The sequence below is a fragment of the Myotis myotis genome, unplaced genomic scaffold (genome assembly GCF_014108235.1).
Source record: "Myotis myotis isolate mMyoMyo1 unplaced genomic scaffold, mMyoMyo1.p scaffold_m19_p_2, whole genome shotgun sequence".
In the NCBI taxonomy this organism is placed as follows: Eukaryota; Metazoa; Chordata; class Mammalia; order Chiroptera; family Vespertilionidae; genus Myotis; species Myotis myotis.
Genome location: NW_023416324.1, coordinates 145,748,386 through 145,769,955, shown reverse-complemented (window position 1 = coordinate 145,769,955; position 21,570 = coordinate 145,748,386). Strand labels below are relative to the sequence as shown.

At 38.1% G+C, this 21,570-nt stretch overlaps 1 pseudogene; it reads left to right on the top strand.

The window, feature by feature from the left end:
• Positions 1-21,212, top strand: part of LOC118675710 — a 71,591-nt pseudogene extending 50,379 nt beyond the window's left edge.
• Positions 21,213-21,570: the final 358 nt, after the last annotated feature.

The window sequence follows — 21,570 nt, the reverse complement described above, 5'->3', positions numbered from 1 at the left end:
TCCAGCGAGGCTATCATTCAAAATAGATGGTGAAATAAAGAGATTCCCATGAAAGAAAGAAAAAAAAAGCTAAAGGAGTATATCACCACCAACCCAGCATTACAAGAAATGCTCAGTGGACTGTTGTAACAACAAGAAGAAATAGACAAAGAACCTAGGCATACAGAATTAAAATGGCAATAAAAAAGTCACTACCAATAATAACCTTAAATGTAAGTCAATTAAATGTTCCAATCAAAAGACATAGGGTAGCTGAATGGATACAAAAAACATGACCCAACTATGTGCTATCTACAAGAGACCAACCTCAGAACAAAATACTCACACAGGATGAGAGTGAAGTTATGAAAAAAATTTCCATGTAAATGGAAAAGAAAAAAAAAAAGGCTTGGGTAGCAATACTCATGTCTGACAAAATAGACATCAAAATGAAGGCCATCACAAGAGACAACAAAAGTCACTATATAATACTAAAGGCATTGATCCAACAAGAGAATATAATCCTCGTAAACATATATGCACCTAATATAGGAATACCTAAATATATAAAAAATACTTCTAGAGGACTTTGAGAGATTGACAACAACATAGTCATAGTAGGGGAGATTAACACCCTGCTGACTTCACTGGATAGATCTCCCAGACAAAAATTAACAAGAAATAAGTGACTCTAAAGGACACATTGGATCAGATGGATTTAATTGACATTTATAGAACACAAGAGGCCCGGTGCACGAAATTCGTGCACTGGAGGGGGGGATGTCCTTCAACCCAGCCTTCACACTCTTTAATCTGAGACCCCTCAGGGGATGTCCAACTGCCAGTTTAGGCCTGATCCAGCAGTTGGACATCCCTCTCACAATCCAGGACTGCTGGCTTCAACCTCTTGCCTGCCTGCCTGCCTGATTGCCCATTAACTGCTTCTGCCTGCCAACCTGATCACTCCCTAACCACTCCCCTGCCATCCTGATCAATGCCTAACTGCTCCCCTGCTGGTCTGGTCAACACCAACTGCCCTTTCCTGCTGGCCCAGTCGCACCCAACTGCCCTCCCCTGCAGGCCTGGTTTTCCCAACTGCCCTCCCCTGCCAGCCCTCTTATGGCAGCCATCTTGTGACCACATGGGAGTTGCCATCTTGTGTGAGGCTGTGATGGTCAATTTTCATATCATCTCTTTACTATATAGGATTTCACTGCAAAGCTGCAGAATATACATTCTCCTCAAGTACACATTTATCATTCATAAAGATGGACCACATGTTAGGACATGAAACAAGTCTCCACTAGTACAAATTAATGAAGATTGAAATCATATCAAGCATCTTCTCAGATCACAGTGGAATGAAATTAGAAATCAACTATAGTAAAAACAACCCCAAAAATTCAAACACATGGAGGCTAAGTAGCATGTTATTAAACAATGAATAGGTTACCAATGAGATCAGGAAAGAAATAAAAAACATACTGAAAACAAGTAAAAATGAGCATTCAACAACCCAAAATCTTTGGGACACAGTAAAAGCAGTACTGAGAGGGAAGTTCATAGCACTACAGGCCTACCTCAAAAAACAAGAAAAACTTTTAATAAGTTATACAACCATACAATTTTAAGAATTAAAAAGAAAACAAGAAAAGCCCTAGTAAGTAGACATAAGGAAATAAAGATTAGAGCAGAAATAAATGACACAGAGACTAAAAAAAAAAAAATACAAAAAAATCAATGAAACCAAGAGCTGGTTCTTTGAAAGAATAAACAAGATTGAGGAACCATTAGCTAGACTCATCAAGAAACAAAGAGAGAGGATGCAAATAAATAAAATCAGAGATGAAAGTGGTGATGTAATCACTGACACCACAGAAATACAAAGAAGTGTAAGAAAATATTATGAACAATTACATACCAACAAGTTGGAAAATGTGGATAAAATGGATAAATTCCAAAAAAAAATACAATCTTCCAAAACTGAATCAGGAAGAATCAGAAAACTAGAATTGGCCAATAATAATTGATGAAATAAAAGCAGTAATAAAAAAAATCCCAGCAAACTAAAGTCCAGATCAGACGGCTTCACAGGGGGGGTTTTACCAAACATTCAAAGAAGAATAAACACCTATCCTCCTCAAATGATTTAAAAAAATCCAAAAGGAAGAAACACTTCCATGCTCTTTTTATGAGGCCAACATTATCCTAATTCCAAAACCAGAGAAAGACACTACAAAGAAAGAGAATTATAGGACAATATCCCTGATGAACATAGAGGCTAAAATCCTCAACAAAATATTAGCAAATTGCATCCAGAAATATATTAAAAAGATCATATACCATGATCAAGTGGGATTTATTCTGGGGTTGCAAGGCTGGTACAAAATTCACAAATCAATAAAAATGATACATCACATCAGCAAATTAAAAGATAAAGATCATATAATCGTATCAATAAATGCAGAAAAAGTATTCAACAAAATTCAACACACATTTTTAAAAATTTTATTTTATTATTATTACTAGAGGTCCAGTGCACGAAAACTCATGCACTCGGGGGAGAGGGGCGTGTCCCTCAGTCTGGCCTGTGCCTTTTCACAGTCCGGGACTCCTCAGCGGATGTCTACCTGATGGCTTAGGCCCACTCCATGGGGAATTGGGCCTAAGCTGGCACTCAGACATCCCTCTGGCAGCCTTGGAGCCCTTGGGGGATGTCCGACTGCGACTTTGGTCTGCTCGATGTGGGGAGCAGACCTAAGACGCAGTTGGACATCCTTATTGCTGCTGAGGAGGCGGGAGAGGTTGTGCTCATAGTCATCAGCCAGGCTCTGGTTGAGCAGAGCTCCCTCTGTGGGAGTGCACTGACCACCAGGGGGCAGCTCCTGTATTGAGCATCTGCCCCCTGGTGGTCATTATGCGTCATAGTGATCTGTCGTTTCTGGGTCTTTAGGTTGTTAGGGTCAATTTGCATATTACCTTTTTATTATACAGGATTTTTTAATCCTCACCTGAGGATATATATTCATTGATTTTTAGAGAGTGGAAGAGAGAATGAAAGACAGAATGAAACATCAATGTGAGAGAAACACATCAATTAGCTGCCTTACACACATGCCACAACCAGGGCCAGGGCCAGGGACAGGTAGCAGCCTGCAACTAAAGTACATGCATGCCCTTGACCAGAATTGAACCTGGCACCCTTTTTTCCTTAGGCCGATACTCTGTATACTGAGCCAAACCAGCTAGGGCCCAACACCTATTTTTGATAAAAACTCTCAGCAAAGTAGAATTAGAGGGAACATATCTCAACATGTTAAAGGCCATACATGACAAACCTACTGCAAACATCATTTTCAATGTGCAAAAACTAAAACCATTTCCCCTAAAAACAAGAACAAGACAGGGATGTCTGCTTTTACCACTCTTACTCATCATAGTACTGAAAGTCCTAGCCACAGCGATCAGATGAGAACAAGAAATAAAAGGCATCCAAATTGGAAAGGAGGAAGTAAAACTCTTATTATTTGCAGATGACCTGATATTGTACATAGAAAACCCTAATGACTCCATCAAAAAACTACTAGATTTAATAAATGGATTTGGCAAGATACAAAAACAACACCCAAAAATCGATGGCTTTTTTATACAACAACAAAGAATTCTCAGAAAGAGGAACTAAAAAAAAAAATCCCATTTACCAGTGCACCAAAAATTTAAGATACTTAGGAATACAGTTAACCAATGAGGTAAAACACTTGTACTTAGAAAATACAGGCCATTGAAAAAAGAGATAAAGAAGATATAAAAAAGTGGAAGAATATTCTGTGTTCATGGATTGGTAGAATTAACATCATTAAAATGTTATGTTCCATACTACCCAAGGAAATCTACAGATTCAATGCAATCCCTATTGAAATACCAACAGCATATTTTACATATTTAGAGCAAACACTCCAAAAATTTATATAGAACCAAAAAAGACCCCAAATAGCTGCAGCAATCTTGAGAAAGAAGAACAAAGTTGGAGGAATCAAAATACCAGTTATCAATTTATACTACAAAGCTACTGTGATCAAAAAAGTCTGGAATTGGCATAAGAACAGACATATAGATCAATGGAACAGAACAGAGATCCCAAAATTTGACCCAAGCCCTTACTGGTTAATAATGCAAATTTTATAATCAAAGAAAACACGATAATTTCAAGAGAAACATCAAAAGTGCTTTATTCAAAGTAATGTCCATCGCCAGGTACACATTTTCCCCATCCTTCAGGTAATTTGTGGATACCGTCCCAATAGAACTTTTCTTGTTTTGAGGCAAACCATTCCTCAAATTTTTCACTTCTTCATACATTTTGAAGTGCTGTTCAAAGTGCGTGTGCCATCAATCGGAATAAGTGGTAATCTGAAGAAGAAAGGTCTAGTGAATACAGCGGGTAGGTTAATACTTCCCAGGGAAGATCTTTTAATGTGTCTTGAACTGGTTTTGAAGTGTATGGTATCATGAAGCAAAATTACTTTGCCATGTCTTCTGGCACATTCTGGTCGTTTCACCCTTTGACCCAGTGATCCCACTTCTAGAAATGTACCTTAAGAAGCCCAAAACACCAATCAGAAAGAATGTATGTATCTCTATGTTCATAGCAGCACAATTCCCAATAGCTAAGATCTGGAAACAGCCCAATTGCCCATCAGTACATGAGTGGATAAAAAAGCTGTGGTACATTTATACCATGGAATCTATGCAACTGTAAAAAAGAAGAATCTCTAACCCTTTAAGACAGCATGGAGGGACCTGAGCATATCATGCTAAGTGAAATAAGTCATCAGAGAAAGACAAGTATCACATGATCACACTCATATGTGGAATCTAATTAACAAAATAAACTGATGAATGGAGTGGATCCAGAGACATGGAAACATTGAACATATGCAGAATCTTGGAGAGAAGGAGGAGAGGTGGGGTGGGTGGGAGGTAATCAACCAAGGATCTTGCATGAATATATGCATCACCCATGAACTCAGACAGTGGGATGGCGAGGGCCTGGGATGTGTGTGTGGGGGTGAGCTGGAGGGGGTTGATGGGGAAAAAGGGGATATATGTAATACTTCCACAATAAAGACTTTTAAAAAAGAATATACAGTTTTAATATTAATATTCTCCTTGAAGTATATTTTGTCCCTCATAATTTGCTTCAGATCCTAAGAAGTTATTTTTAAAGAATGAATAGTGGGGATCCTAATAATAACAACATACCTAAAACTCCTGCTGATTTTAATGTATACAGAGCATTTACACACACATTATTGGTGAGGAGACAGTCACAGCTTACATTTCAGTGTTAAGTAGGATTTTGCACTTCTGAGCATTAAGGCTTCCCTCTCTTTATTTTCCCAGTTTGAACTTCTCTGTATACATGTGTGCATCTTTGGAAAAGCTCAGTTTGAACCATGTTGTCATCCTTACTGTGCAATTCTGCAGCCCCTAAGGAAGTAGCCCCAGGAGGGTGTGTTCTTTGATCAGGTTTTGCTGGAATAGCCATGTGTGTAAACTTCTCAGGGCAGATCTTGGTGCTGCATCAGATGTAGCATGAACAATGTAGCATTGTCACTGCTAAGTAGAAAGGTGGCATTCTGGTTGATGATTATGCTCAACCAGGTACAATTGACCCTCAAACAACATGGGGTTAGATTATGTGGGTCTACTTATATTTGGATTTTTTTCAGGAAATACTGTAAATGTATTTTCTCATCCTTATGATTTTCTTAATAACATTTTCTATTCTCTAGCTTTCTTTACTGTAAAAATATAGTATATAATACATATATCATACCAAATATGTGATAATCAACTGTTAATTTTATCCATAAAGATTCTGGTCAACAATAGGGTATTAGTAGTTAATTTTGGGGGAGTTTAAAGTCATATGTGGATTTTTTACTGCACAAGGTGGGGGTGTCAGCTCTCCTAACCCCTGTGTTATTCAAGGGTCAACTGTATTTCCACACCAGTTTAGTAAAGGAAATTTACTAAATTAGTGAAGTTTTGAGGTGACATTCTAAAACTTTTAAATCTTTAATCTGTAAGAGTTATTCCCTCTCTCCCAACAGTGTACTGAAATAGTCAGTCATTGAAGGCCACTAAACATTTACAAAGGCAAGGAGTAAAAAATGCTGATTTTGTTTATTTATTTCATTCCACAACCTTTAAAACCAGTGAAAACTAGTAAAATATTATAGCAGAATGGCCTGTTGTAAATTTCATGATTTTTACTTTTACTCGGAAGTTTAAGGCATGTATATCTAAAATATATATATTAAAGCCTAAGTAACCATTCAACCATTTTACTGGTAGCTGCGACGTGTACTGACCACCAGGGGTGAGACGCTCAATGCACAGGCATGCAAACATGGGACAGACTGATGAATCTCAGAGGGCAAAGGGAAGAGGGAGGGCAAGAAGAGATTAACCAAAGATCTTATATGCATACTAGAGGCCCGGTATATAGATTTGTACACCGGTGTGGTCCCTCAGCCTGGCCTGCAGGGTTAGGGCCAAATCTGCGCACCAGGATTCTGACATCCCCTGAGGGGTCCTGGATTGTGAGAAGGCACAGCCCAGGCTGAGGGACCCAACCAGTGCACAAATCCATGCACCAGGCCAATAGTGATGATATAAAAATGGAGAGGGGGATGACTGGGTATATATTTAAGGACTCTCCTCAATGGATGGCACTCTGTAAATAATTTGTGATTTCAAAAGCAAAAAGGGGAAGCTTTTAGCTAACAGTGATAACTGGCAAGACATGTCACAACTCTCACTTTCAAAATGGTGTCTAAATTTCCTGTGGAATTTTTTTTTTTTTTTTTTTTTTTACAATTTTGAAAGGCCTTTTATGTCAAGGAAAAGGCTGATATAGCATCAAGACCTCATCAGTCTTCCCTGATTTAGGGAAAGCCTTGAACCCTAGTGGCAAAGCCAGGCAATAAGACCTCTGTCATATATTTTTGGGTAGAGACTTGCCTTTTTTAAGATTATAAAATCATTTAAGAGTGTGATTTGTTGTGGTTGGATTGACTGCAGTTTGCTGATCGTGGCATTCTCATTAATAACATTATTTTCAGTGGATTTAACCAGGAGTGAGTCTGTTCCTGTTAACTATGTTTTGACAAAATAAGATTTACAATTTTTTTCTGACTTAAAAAAAGTAATATGTATCACTTTAGAAAACCTTATACAATATAAGAATTTATAGAGAGAAAAAAACAAAAATAATCTAGAATCCTACATCCTAGAAATAAACTATTGGTCTAGTGTAGTAAATTTTGTGCTTTTGTTCTGTCTTTTTTCTATGTATTTTTGTTACCTTTCTTTAAAAATGAAAAATGATAAATGCACTCATATAGCTTATATACTTGTATATCCTCATTCTTCCCCTGCCCATGTTTTCAGAAATATTCTTATAGCTGCCTCTATGTTCTACTTTCATGGATATACTGTAATTTACTAAACTCTCACCTTGGTGGCTATTAAGGATGTTTCCAGTCTTTTTTGATTTAGGAAAGTAAGGCGGCTAAAGATATGTAATACTGTAAATGGCAGAGATATTTTAAGGCTTTTGATATATATTCCCAAGTGTTTTCTAGAATCATCGCATCAATTACTACTGCAAATGAAAATATCTTTCTTCACCCAGTCCTGACATCTTCATAATTCTGAAATTTTTGCTAATTTGATGGATGAAAAACATCCTGTTTTAGTTTTCATTTTTGTGTTAGTGAGGTGAATGTTCTTTTTTATATTTATTCTATTAGTCATGTTGTAGGGAATATACTTATGAACACAACTATTTTGGTGACAATATTTTATTTAGGCTCATCTTAGAATAAATAACTTTGGTGTGTGTGTAAGGCACATATTTATTTGATTCACTCAGCCTGGGCTCAGATTTGAAGGTGTTTATAAAAGTGCCCCCCAAACATTTGTGGAGTCCTTGTGCTGTGTGATGGGCACATTGTACTATCCACCTTGGCCTTGTATGGCTATTTCCTTCACCAGGTCAGGGAAGTTTTCATTACTATTCTTTCAAATAGGCTTTCCATTTCTTACTCCCTCTCTTCTCCTTCCAGCACCCTCATGTTGGGAATATTGATAAGCTGAAGTTGTCCCAGAGGCTCCTTACACTGTCCTCTTTTCTTTCCTTTCTTTCTTTTCTTTTCTTTTCTTTTCTTTTCTTTTCTTTTCTTTTCTTTTCTTTCTTTTCTTTTCTTTTCTTTCCTTTCTCTTCTTTTCTTTTCTTCTTTTCTTTTCTTTTCTTTTCTTTTCTCTTCTCTTCTTTTCTTTTCTTTTCTTTCTCTCTCTCTCTCTCTCTCTCTCTCTCTCTCTCTCTCTCTCTCTCTCTTTCTTTCTTTCTTTCAATTCATTTTTCTTCTTGCTGTTCTGATTGGATGTTTTTGCTTCCTTATCTTTCAAACCCCTGATTAGATTCTCTGCTTCATCTACTCTACTGTTAATTCCCTGTAATGTCTTCTTCCTTTCAGTTCTTGCATTCTTCATTTCTGACTGGTTCTTTATGTTGTCTATCTCAAAAATGTTTCCTATCTCTTTGTTGAAGTTCTCACTGAAATATTTGAGCATCCTCATAACCAGTGTTTTGAACTCTGCAGCTGGTAGATTGCTTGTCTGTTTTGTTTAGTGATTTTTCTGGAGTTTTGTTCTATTCTTTAGTTTGGGACATGTTTCCTTCTCTCCTCATTTTGGTAGCCTTCTTATGTTTGTTTCTATGTATTAGGTAGAGCTGCTATGTCTACCAGTCTTGGTAAAGTAGCCCTCTGTAATAGGTGTTCTGTTGCGCCCAGTGGCGTAGCATCCCATGTCACCCAAGCTAGGCTCTCCAGGCATGTCCCCTTGTGGGCTGTGTGCACCCTTCTGTTATAGTTGAGCCTTGATTGTTATTGGCATGTCATTGGGAGGGATTTAACCGCAGGACAGTCAGCTGTGAGGACTGACAGCAACCACAGCACAGGATCTGCTGTGCAGGACCCAACTCCACAGAGCAAGACTCACTTCATCAGAGCTCTGGTGCCTGATGAGTCTGACCCTTGAGCGTGTCTCTGGTGGAAGTTGTTAGGTGGTGCTTCTGAAGCTGGCCACCTAATACGCTAGGTCTAGTTGGTGCTGGCCCTTTTGCCTGTGCCTTGTCCAGGGCCAACCGGCATGAAGTACAAAGCAATGTGCAGACTGCTGTTACTTGTGCTGAGCTTGGAGGTGTCAAGGCTGCCAACCACTAGTGCTGCATCTGGGGCTACTTAGTAAGAGGCACGAGGCACACTGAGGCCAGATGCTGCTTGTTTTGGGTTTGTGAACATTTGAGAGATTATAGGAAAATTTGAAGCATGAGCCCAGAGAAGCTGTTTGCAAGGAAAAGCCACTGGAAAGGGCTTGGGTGAGCCTGCAAGTTGGATGGCACTGAGTCTCAGGGAATCACCAGCATGGGGCTAACAGTGTGAGCTAGTTTGATGGAGACACATTTATGGGGATCACCTGCTGGTTCTTTGTGGTCAAAGTCTCAGCAAAGGAACAGGGCTGCTGCCAGCACTTGGGTCTGGGGAATAGCTGACTCTTCAGCCCTGCCCCTAAAGCCAGACAATTCAGCTTCTCACTGTATGTCTCTGACACATCTTTGAAGCTTCATCCCCAGAGTTAGAGTTTAGAGCCAAGAAGTCATTGCATGGGCCCTTTCATAGAAACTGCCTGGGACTCCAGGAGCCCTTTGTCTCCCTCAGCCACAATCCTCACAGTTTTCACAGCCAAAAGTTTTGGAGACTTTTTCCCCTGGTGCTAGAATCCTGGACTGGGGGACCTGGGGTGGCTAGGCCACCCCCCACCTCAGGAAGGACCTGCACAGTAGAGACATCCCTCCTGATTTTTATCGATTACGTGTGGGTGTGATACCCGCCCATTCCTCCTCTCTACCCTTCCTAACATCTCTATATGTCTCTTTCTCTTATGTCCTTAGTTGTAGGACTTCTGTTCAGCTAGATTTCAGGCAGTTCTCAATAATGGTTGTTCTGAAAGTTAGTTGTAGTTTTGATGTGGTTGTGGGAGGATGTGCGTACTGTGTTTACCTATATACCATCTTGACTGGAACTCAGGTAATCTACTTTTTGTAATGTGGTATGTTATGGCCTCTAAAGTATAAATAGTAACTCTGCCTCATGACTTTCATGTTATACAACTAGATTTCTAGTACTCCTTAACTTCTTTGATGACCATGTTTGGTCTGTACTTGACCACAGGGGGTTTCTCTCAGTGGTTTTTCTAGTTCTGCATGTCAATCTTTTGGTACTCCAAGATACCACCTGGACCTTCATAGGTCAAACATTCAGGAAAGACAGCAGCTTATGCTTTCACTTTTGGAGGAGAAAGAGTTTCCTTATACCAGAACAGTATCTTGAACTGATCTCAGGGGGCCTTTGATTCTCCTGAGGACAAAGCCTGAGAAAACTCCTGAACTCCTGAAGCCAAACCATATATGGTAAGTACTAGACCACCCTTCAAGAACAAAGGCATCTTACAGGGAAGTGTCCCTAAATACCTTTGCCTTTAGCTTTAACTTACCAATTTGTAAGTTGAATCTTATACTTAGCAAGCAGCTCACAGATGACTGGAATCAAACACTGAGCTTTAACCAAAGTAACAAATCTCCGACAGTGCTGCATTTCAGGTACTTTCTTTTATTCTGACTCAGTTTCCCATCCCACTCACAGTTAAGTTCCTGGTTGGTTTTCATGGCTCTTCTTCCTCATTCTTTGATTTTATAACAGGTACTTTCCACTATTGAGATGTTTGATAAGTGATTTCAACTGCTTATCAAGACCTGTTGTTCCTGCAAGATTAAGTCTCAACTCCACCTCAAGAATTGGCTAACATTTCGAAACTCTTTGAGATAGTTATATCTAGGCTCGCCTTTCCCTTCACTGAACTTTTGTTGTTTACAAGGTATCTTTGCATTACACAAACCTGGGAGACCATAAGAATGACCATGTAAGCCAAAACTATAAATCAATCTAATAATAAATATGAAAAATTACTATTGTGCCATGACCTCTAAGTTCTTTTGTCAAAACATTAAAAACCCTCTTATTATACACCTGAAATCAATATAATAGCATATGTCAACTGTAACTGAAAAAAAAATGTTTAACTCTCAGTAACAACTCTATTAGGAAATGAAACAATAATAAAACAAATATTTAGTGCATGGTAAATTAAAACATTACAAACATTGAAAGTGTTTTATCAAGAGTGATTTAAACAATGCTTGCCTTCTTGTCATATAACTGAATACAAAGCAAGCATCCTTTCTATGCTTGGTGAATTGTCGTACTTCTTCTAAGTTCAGATCAGCTTCCAGCATTTTAGTTTTTGCATTTTCAGTGTCATAAACTATCTCTAAGCTTTCTTTTCATGGAAAGTTTTTTTTTCCCCGGTCACTTTTTAAAATTATTTATTGTCTAAAGATTTACATATGTCTCCTTTTTCCCCATAGACCCCCTCCCCCAGCCATTCCCACTTGGGCAAGTATCCACTGCCCCACTGTCTGTGTCCATTTAAAAAAAAAATTGATTTTGGATAGAGAGGGGGAGAGAGAGAGAGAGAGAGAGAGAGAGAGAGAGAGAGAGAGAGATCAGAAACGTTGATTGGCTGCCTTCCACATATACCCCATACATCCCAACTGGGTATGGAGCTCACAACCCAGGTATGTGCCCTGACCAAGAATCAAACCAATGACCTTTCAGTGCACAGTATGAAGCTCAACCAACTGAGTCATACTGGCCAGGGCCAGAGTCACTTCTTGTGGGACATCCTTATTCTTTGTGTCACAACCTCCTCTGTGTTCTAATTTATGCCAATAAGTTCACATTTACTAAGTTTCCTTGGCTGCATACCTAGAGTCTCTTGCATAGCAGTAGCATTGACATTCCCAAGTTAGCTCTTTCTTCTGTGATGTCATTTATGTTCTATTAGAATTTCACTTTCAGCATTATCACTTTTCATTTTTTTGCACTTTCACTTTTATTGCCCAGTTTCCTCTTTTGATGATCTGTTGTGAAATGTCACTGTGGTTTATCACTGGGAAACAGGAGGTAGCACAGCATATGCTTTGCTGTCTGTGCATGAGGGGAATAGCAGATGTGCAATGACCATCCCCAACAGTCTTTAAAAGAAATGACAGGATTGGTTACTGATCATGAAGCACATCTGTTGTCTAGGTAATGATTTGTGGACAACTAAACAGATGGCAGTGAAGTTTGCACCTTATGCAATCACTCAATGAATATATTGTGGTACTGAAATTATTTGAGTTGTGATTTTAGGGGACTTATATTATTTAACTAAATAAATGGTGGTATCTCAAATTTATGCATATCAGAACTGTGAAAAGCCAGGACTGCTGTAATTTATTTCAAACTTGTACAATCTAGGCATCTTTCATTTCATTTCCTAATTTTGTAGTTCTTGCACAAAATTATTTCACAGGGATTTTAGATACTACTCAGAGGTGTTTGGGTAGCTGTCCTGAAGAAATCACTGTTGGAAGTTCCAGGAAAACATTCTCTATCACAACAGCCTTGAGATCCTGCTAACTCCTTGAGATCAAACTTGAGGACTAGCTTACTATTGAACATAATTGGTCCATGTACGCGCATTTTAAAGAAGTAGTGGAACAGGGAATGTCTTTGTAGGTTAGAAAACTTATTTCGAAGAAATGAGGACATATACTAATGGACACTGGGAAATTTCTATCTAAGAAGCTAAAATACCCTCATCATAAATATTATGACAAAGAATCATTCTGGTTGATGGCACCCATTAATAGAACTTTGTTATTAAATTTACTCTGAATTTTATTAAATAATATTGAACTCTCAGTGCTTTTTCATGGTCCCATCCACATAATTATCACACTCTCCTATTAAATAACACTGATTTGATTTTAGAAGGAACTGAAGGAAACCATAGCTCAGCAATATACTCTTTTATAGACATTAATTGCTATTCTTTTGACCCTTTCCAAACTCAAACACCCCAACTTGCTGCATATACTCTGAAGTTATGGTATCATCCACAAGACCAGGGAACATTTGTAACCAAGACATGTGTGTTGGACAGCCTTCTCTTTAACCTTTTATATTCAAGGTGCTTGAAGCACAAAGCCTGGGCTCTTTTGTTTCTGTGTCTTGTAGACTGAGAGTATAATTTCTAGTTATGATTTATTTTGATAAAATTGTGTCATCAAAGCAAGTTGGACAGTGTATGGAGTTTATTATATTATTTTACTTGTCTTCTAGCAAGTAACCAGGTTATCATTGGCATTAATATTCCTTTTTCTCCAGCACCATTTTCACGAATGCTTCTGTTTTTTTTATGAGTGTTCTAAGTATTTTAAAAATAGTATTTTAAATTTAATTAAATAATATTAAAATTTGAAATTGTAATTTTATTCTAAAAGTTATCATCTATGATTTATCCTGCATTGAAAACAATATTGATTTTCAGCTTAATAAATACCAAAATAATCTTAAAATGACTTTCTGAAAGTTATCAGAAAATAGCACTATAATAATAAAATCAAACATATCTACCCTTTATGATTTATTCTTTTTTAAATACATTTTTATTGATTTCAGAGAGGAAGGAAGAAGGAGAGAGAGAGATAGAAACATCAGTAATGAGAGAGAATCATTGATCGACTGCCCCTGCATTCCCCATATTGGGGATTGAGCCTGCAACCCAGGCATGTGCCCTTGACCGAAATTGAACCCAGGACCCTTCAGTCCATAGGCTGACACTCTATCCACTAAGCCAAACCAGCGAGGGCTATGATTTAGTTTTAATCTGAGATGCATTATAGCTCACTGGTTAGCCTTCTTGTATCATCATCAAGTCACTAACCGCTTAGTGAGGGAACATCTAAAGGTCATGTCTTTGAGCAGGCATTTAATTCTTGGAATTTGGGGTTTTGCTCCTAGGCTGTGGTATGTGTAGGTCTATAGGGGCTTATAAAATTCTGTCTTCAGAGTTTCATGAAAACCAAGATGATAGTTATCATTTGATCTTCAAATTGACCTGCTAATTGCACTAGATTTCATGAAGCACAACCTGCATTCTATCTTTTATGTGCTTTATATTAGTGACAAGGAAATGAGAATTATTATTGGAGTATCTGTTTCTAAGATTAACTGTTTCTTCAGGTGACTAGAGGGACATGCCATTTCTTCAATCATATGAACATGAAAGATTAAATAATGGGACTTTCTTAGGCTAGAGCAGCCCCACACCTTTTATTTAACCGTGGAAGAAGATTGGAGAGTAACACTTCTGGTCACTCCTTCCCTGCTCCAAACACACACACTTCACTCACACATTAGAACTAAGGGTCTTGAGGCAGCACTTGGAATAGTGATCATCAAACAGTAGGTGCTCAATCAATTCTTGAATAAAGTCATCTACTTGATTTGGTTGAGATGGACTAATAAAAGGTCATGGTACATTGTAACTACACAGTAAATATTTGTAGAATAAATGAAAGAAGCAACCTAGCTCATTCTGAGATGTAGCTGGCTAGATTTAGTTATTTTATAGATAGTATAAAAAGAAAAACTTTAGAATTTTTAATTTTTTCACAAAAATCTAATATTATCTCCTAATGATTTTGGTTTTCCTGTGTCAGGTAGCACTAAGGTTATAAGTTTTGTTTAAAAAATGTAAACACTGCCCTAACTGGTTTGGTTCAGTGGATAGAGCATTGGCCTGCGAACTGAAGCGTCCCAGGTTCGATTCCGGTCAAGGGCATGTACCTTGGTTGCGGGCACATCCCCAGTAGGGGGTGTGCAGGAGGCAGCTGATCAATGTTTTTCTCTCATCAAAGTTTCTGGCTCTCTATCCCTCTCCCTTCCTCTCTGTAAAAAAATCAATAAAATATATTTTAAAAGATGTAAACACTGACAATACCACATGCTGGTGAGCATGTGCAGCAACAGGAACTTTTTCTATTGCTGGTGGGAATGCAAAATGGTACAACCACTCTGGAGGACAGTTTGACAATTTCTTACAAAATTATCCTTTATATGCTGATCCAGCAATTGGGCTCATTGATATTTATCCAAAAGGAGTTGAAAACTTATGCACATGGATAGCTACAGCAGCTTATACATGACTGCCAAAACTTGGAAGCAACCAAGATGTTTTCAGTAGGTGAGTGGCAACATGCACTGTGATACACCCAGTCAAAAAGAAATGAGCTATCAAGCTATGAAAGGACACGGAGAAACCTTGAATGCATATTACTAAGTGAAAGAAGCCAATCTGAAAAGGCTACATACTGTATGTTTCCAACTACAAGACATTCTGGAAAAGGCAAAACGGTGGAAACAATGAAAACATCAGTCATTCCTAGAAGTGGGTACAGGCAGAGTGCATAGGCAGAGCACAGAGGATTTTTACGGCAGTGAAAATACTCTGTATGATACTATGATGATGGATAGATGTAATTTTGCATTTGCTCAAGTCCATAGAGTGTACAACCCCTAAGGCAAACTATGGGCTTTGGGTAATTATGATGTGTCAATGTAGGTTCATCTTGGTAAAAATAGCATCATTCTGGTGGCTGATGTTGATAATGGGGGAGTTATGCATGTGTGGGAGCAGGGTGTATAGGGGGGTGGTCTTTACCTACCTCTAAATTTTGTTGTAAATCTAAAACAGTGCTTTAAAAGTATTTAAAATGCGTAAATACTGCTATTTCTCATATTTTATTTTCTGTATTGATTTCAATACTTTTAGTTGAGGGGAATCTTTTAAAGCATACATATTTTTAAAATTACATAGTCTTACCAAAAAGTCTGAAAATCATACTAAGTAGTTTGCTAAGAACCCATTAAGAACACATTAAGCCCTAACCAGTTTGGCTCAGTGGATAGAGCATCAGCCTGCAGACTCAAGGGTCCGAGGTTCGATTCCGGTCAAGGACATGTACCTTGGTTGTGGGCACATCCCCAGTAGTGGGTGTGCAGGAGGCAGCCGATCAATGTTTCTCTCTCATCGATGTTTCTAACTCTCTATCTCTCTGCCTTCTTCTCTGTAAAAAAATCAATAAAATATATTAAAAAAAAGAACACATTAAATTATCTTTACCTTAATGCCAAGTGTTTGTGGAGTTTTGAATTTATTTTCTTTGTTTATATTTAAATTTTTTATAGATGTGACAAATAAGGATAAATACAGTGGGGCCTTGACTTACGAGTTTAATTCGTTCCGAGACCGAGCTCGTTAAGGAGCTCCTTAACTCAAATTACTCTATCAACTCAATGCGAAAAATCGGCCGAGAGACAGCTGATATCTCAAAAAACTCGTTAGTCGGGACACTCGTAAGTCAAGGCCTCACTGTATACCTATTAAAGGACAAATAAAGATCACCAAAAAAGGTTCCTTGTGATTCCTGAGTTCTATGGCATATATATCAGACTGCAAACCCTTTTCTCTACACTGAAAGAAATCTCAACTGGACTATACCTTCTCCCCACTTTCCGTGGGATGTGCTAAAATGTGGCCACTGTGGCAAAGGAAATGAGTCAAAAGAAACTCATTTTAAATGATTCCCTAAAGAAAACATGAAGGTAGCACCTCTTTCATTGACTGTGATTATTTAAGTAGATTTCACTAATATATTTGTTAGAAATAGTTGCTTAACTTATGGGAGTTGGAAGTAGCCTTGAAAATATTTAGTAGTTGAACCCATCAACAGAAACTAAAACTACCTCCAATATTTATATGCAAAGGTTTTGAAAACGTTGTTCTATAGTAAAACACTGTCAATCATAATATTTTATGGTGTTTTATTTTTGTTGTTACTGTTGGTAAGCCTGAAGGGGTTGAACTTTATATGAGAATCAAACTCTTATTAAGTCAGCATTTTGGATGAACTTCTACTGTACTCTAAAGGTGAATTCTTGCTGCTTAATCTTAGTAGTTCTTTTATGCATTCAATTAAGCCTGGGAGAGTGTCTTTTAAATGTTTAATTGTGAAGTGCATTTGAAACAGCTTCTGTTTCATAACCCTTTTGTAGAACTTTCAAGCTCTATTTAGATAACAATATACATTGAATTGAATGGAAAACTTGACATACGTCTAGGCAGCTGTTCTCAACCTGTGGGTCGTGACCCCTGAAAATACATCCTGCATATCAGATATTTACATTATGATTCATAACAGTAGCAAAATTACAGTTATGAAGTAGCAACAAAAATAATTTTGTGGTTGAGGGTTACCACAACATAAGGAACTGTATTAAAGGGTCGCGGCATTAGGAAGATTAAGAACCACTGTAAAGTTTATTTTTCTATCTATGTCTGTGCCTTTTGTAACCTATACACTGAATTTTATCCTCACTAGTGTTTGAGTCTAGAAAATAGGAAATCTGTGCCCTATTCTAAGTCAGGGACATGACTGAGTCATGGTCACAACTTATGCAACTGAGGGGTAAGTTCCAAGCCTGGATGGATCAAATGAAAGCTTGGGGAATTTGCCATATTGTTTTTCACTCTTTGCTGATTAATGTGGATTTTAGTTACTCAGCTTCAGGATTGATGATTGATTACCTCTCCATCCCCCCTAATGAGAATAAAGTGGAGGTTTACAATCTAAAGTATGAATATGTAGTGTTTCAGGTGCCATAAGTTATCATATAACCCTTGGTTATAATATCTTAAAATAGATGTTAGCATGGTCATTTAGGGGACTATTTGTTGTTCTTACTGTATTTAATCTGTTTGTCATTTTAGTGGATTTAATGCTAAATATAACATTTTTTAAAATTGCCCTATCAGGATACTAATTAGTGGCCTGGATAAAACAAAATAGAATTTCAGTCATGCACTGTTTCTCTTTGCTACTCAGTCTGCTTTTAGGTTACTTTGAACAACTTTTATGTAAAAAGTTAATTTTACAATTAATCAAAACAAAACCCCTAAGGTGAAGATATAGTAAAATAAATAATATTTTTAGACATATCCATTAGATTATTCTTTTCATAAGGTACCAGGTACTTGAAAATAGGGCTAATGAGTCCTGTTGAGTATTTGTAGTTTATTTTTATGAAATTACTAGGGGCCTAGTGCACAAATTTGTGCACCTTGAAAGAAACTGTGGGCTGCTAGGCTGCGGTGGGTACAGGGGCAGGTCTCAGCACATCTTCTGTGCCCCAGCCTGGCCCTTCCTGGTCCCTTGTCTACCGGTAGCCCCGCTCACATCCACTGCTGGTGCTGGCCCCAATCACTCCACACTGTCAGCGGGTGCAAGCGGTGGCTGCTGCCCTGATCACCCCTCAGGAGCAGAGGGAGGTGGAGGAGCCTTCAGTGGGCGACTGAGGCAGCAGCCACCACTCATACCTGCTGACAGTGCCAAGCGATCAGGAATGGTGTTGGGACCTGGCTGCGGATGCGAGAAGCGATTCTAGCGCAGGCTGCAGGTGTGAGTGGGGCCGGCTCTGGCAGTCCCTGCAGTGGTGGCTGCCAGTCCCGATCGCCCCTCAAAAGCAGGGGGAGGCAGAGAAGCCCTGAGGAGCAATCAGGGCCTGCAGCCACCACGTGCACCCATTCATGGCGCTGAGTGATTGGGGTTAGCATCAAGCATTGGCAGCGAATATGAATGGCAGCTCTGGTGCGGACAGCAGGTGCAAGCACCTGGTGGGACCATGGTGCAGGAGCAAAGAATTTTCAGTAACCATCAAAGGCTTGCCCCAATGACAGTGACCAGTGCCCCACCTTGGTCTGGCATCCCCGCTCATCTGCTCCACCATCGTGCCACGGCCAATGCCTGACATGTTCTGTGCTCTGCCACCTGCTGCCTATCCCCACCATCTTCTGTGCATGCCCCCTGGTGTTCAGCACGTCATAGTGACCAGTTGTTTGGTTGTTCAGTTGTTTGGTTGTTCTGCCATTTGGTCTATTTGCATATTAGGGTTTTATATAGAGAGATTTTAATTGGACAATTTAAGCATTCCCTTCCTTCAGGATATCAAGAGGGTGTGATTAGTCCAATTTTATTCTAGTTTTTCAAAATAAAATATCTAGATTTCCAGATGTTTATCATTTTATGTAAGGTGGAACAAAGTTTTCTTTTTCTAAGTATTACCAATTAGCCAGTTATTTCCCATCAGCATTATCTATATCAGCTGTAAGGCTGAAGCAGTTTTACTCCTCAGGGGACATTTCACAATTGATACAACGGGGGCTGTTACTGGTATGCAGTTTGGAGGGAGGCAGGGATGCTACTAAACCTTCTAAATGTGCAGAGCAGCCCCCTTCCACCATAAAGATTTATCTGGCCCTAATGTTAATAATGCCCCAATTGAGAAAGCATGGTGTATATGACTTCATCTTTAAATTGTAAGATAATAAAAGCATCACCCATAAATTCAGCATCCATATTTATACGGCCGTGACACTATTTAGTCATTGACGGACTTATGAAAAAGATTTGAGGTGGCTGCACATGATACAACTGAGTTATTCCTCAAAGGTTGTTCAATTATAGGAAGTTATCAGTTTGTGTCTGCACTTTTTAAGTTACAGAAATGGCTTCACTTCTTGAGATTGAGTTCATGGAATTCTTTGTGTGTGTTTTTTCTTTCAAGCACTTAAATATAATTCCAATATTACGAAGGAGAAAATCATCATTATATCTGTGGCTGGACTAGTTCTCAGTATATTAGTCATTGTTGGAGCCGTTCTCTTCATCCCAGGTAAGATGTGCAGTTACTATGAGGGAAGTCATGGTTGATAAGGTTGAGAACATTGTGGGGGGTGGAACTCTAGGGGAGAATCCATTCCTTGCTTCTTCCGTTTTCTGGTGTTTGCTGGCAACCTGCAACTCCTTGGCTTGTGGCAGCGTAACTCCAATTCCACTCTTAAAACTCCTGTGCATCTCTCTTCCAAAGACACTTACCATTGAATTTAGGCCCCACCTCGTTAATCTAGGATAAGTTCCTTCTTTTAAGAACCTAAACTAATTCATATAATGTAATGGTCCACTTTGGCTCTATAAATTAACGTTCACAGCTTCCGGGAATTAGGAGGTAGGCTTATGTTTGGAGCCACCATTTAACCCACTGCAAAGGCAAACTTCATCAGGCCAGACATGGAAGTGGGAATGAAAATGGGAAACAAATCAATCTGAAACTGCATTTGCCTTTTGGAGGATGGGAATGGGATTCGGGAATAAGGGTATGCAGCACATGGAAAGAACAGCAGGGATAGGCTGGTGCTCAAAGTGTAGATGTAGAAAGCCTTGTTTTATTAACAGAATACAATATGGGTGTAATGTTTAGGAACAGAAATTTGGCAGTTCTCTTTGCAGCTGAAGTTAGTGAGGGTGTGGTGAGGAAAGGATGAATTAAGAAGACAGCTACAAAGAATAGCTATTTTGACTTTAGGGCAGATTGAATACAGCAAATGAAGGGATTGGTAAGAGGCTCCAAGGTAGTTAAGAAGGAGGAAAAGCCAATTGAAGGTTTTGACTTGTTGAGACTTAGATGTTGACATTTAGATGTCTTCAGTTTGGTCTTAAATAAAAAAATTGTCACTTATTTTGTGTGAGGTTTTAGAGGAAGCATTTATTTTTAAACGTTTTGCTGTTTATAAGAGTAGTATTGAGATGAATCCATTTAATAAATTAAGTACTTTATCTTTCCACAGAGTAGGAAGTATGTAGGAAAATATTTTAAATATTAATTTTATTTATCAATAGGTGAATATTCAACAAAGAGGACCACTGGACTTGGTTTAATTGTAGTTTCTACAGTAATACTAATATTACTTCAGATCTCTATGTTTTTTATAGGTACGTATTTATTGTTTTAGCATGATTGTGCCCTTTTTGATTTAAAAAGCAGCATTTTTTAATTGAAATAATTCTTGCATGTTTTTTTTATAATACAATAAAGGTTGGTTTATCTCCCTAGATATTCTTAGTGAAAATTTCCACCAAAATGGATTAATTTTAATGTTATATTAGGTTTTTAACATAGTTATTTTATAAAAAAAATGACTTTCAGAGACATATTTAATGCCAGCCAATGGATTTTTTAAATCATACTATCTAATTTCTTAATGATGATCTTCATATTCTTATTTCAGGCTTTGAACTTATAAGGAAATATTAAACATTCTCATTATATTCTTTTGCTAAAACTCTCTTTAAAAAACTAGTTATACAAAATAGGGTTGTAAATCATAAAGAGTTATTGCAAATATTAACATTGAGTTTTAAAAATTATACATTATGATTATCCAACCTATAACTAGTAACATTTTTCACTCCATTTTTGGGTTAAATCACTAAATATTTTTAATATTAAAGAATCTATTTTTTCCATTAGCACATTTAACTCTTGGTATGAGAGCCTATCTCTAGGTTGTTATATATTAAGATGGTATTAATTTGTTCTAAAACCACAATTAGGGGTTATGATGTCTACAATGGCAAGCTTGCACAGTGGTTCTCCGCCAGAGTGATTTTGT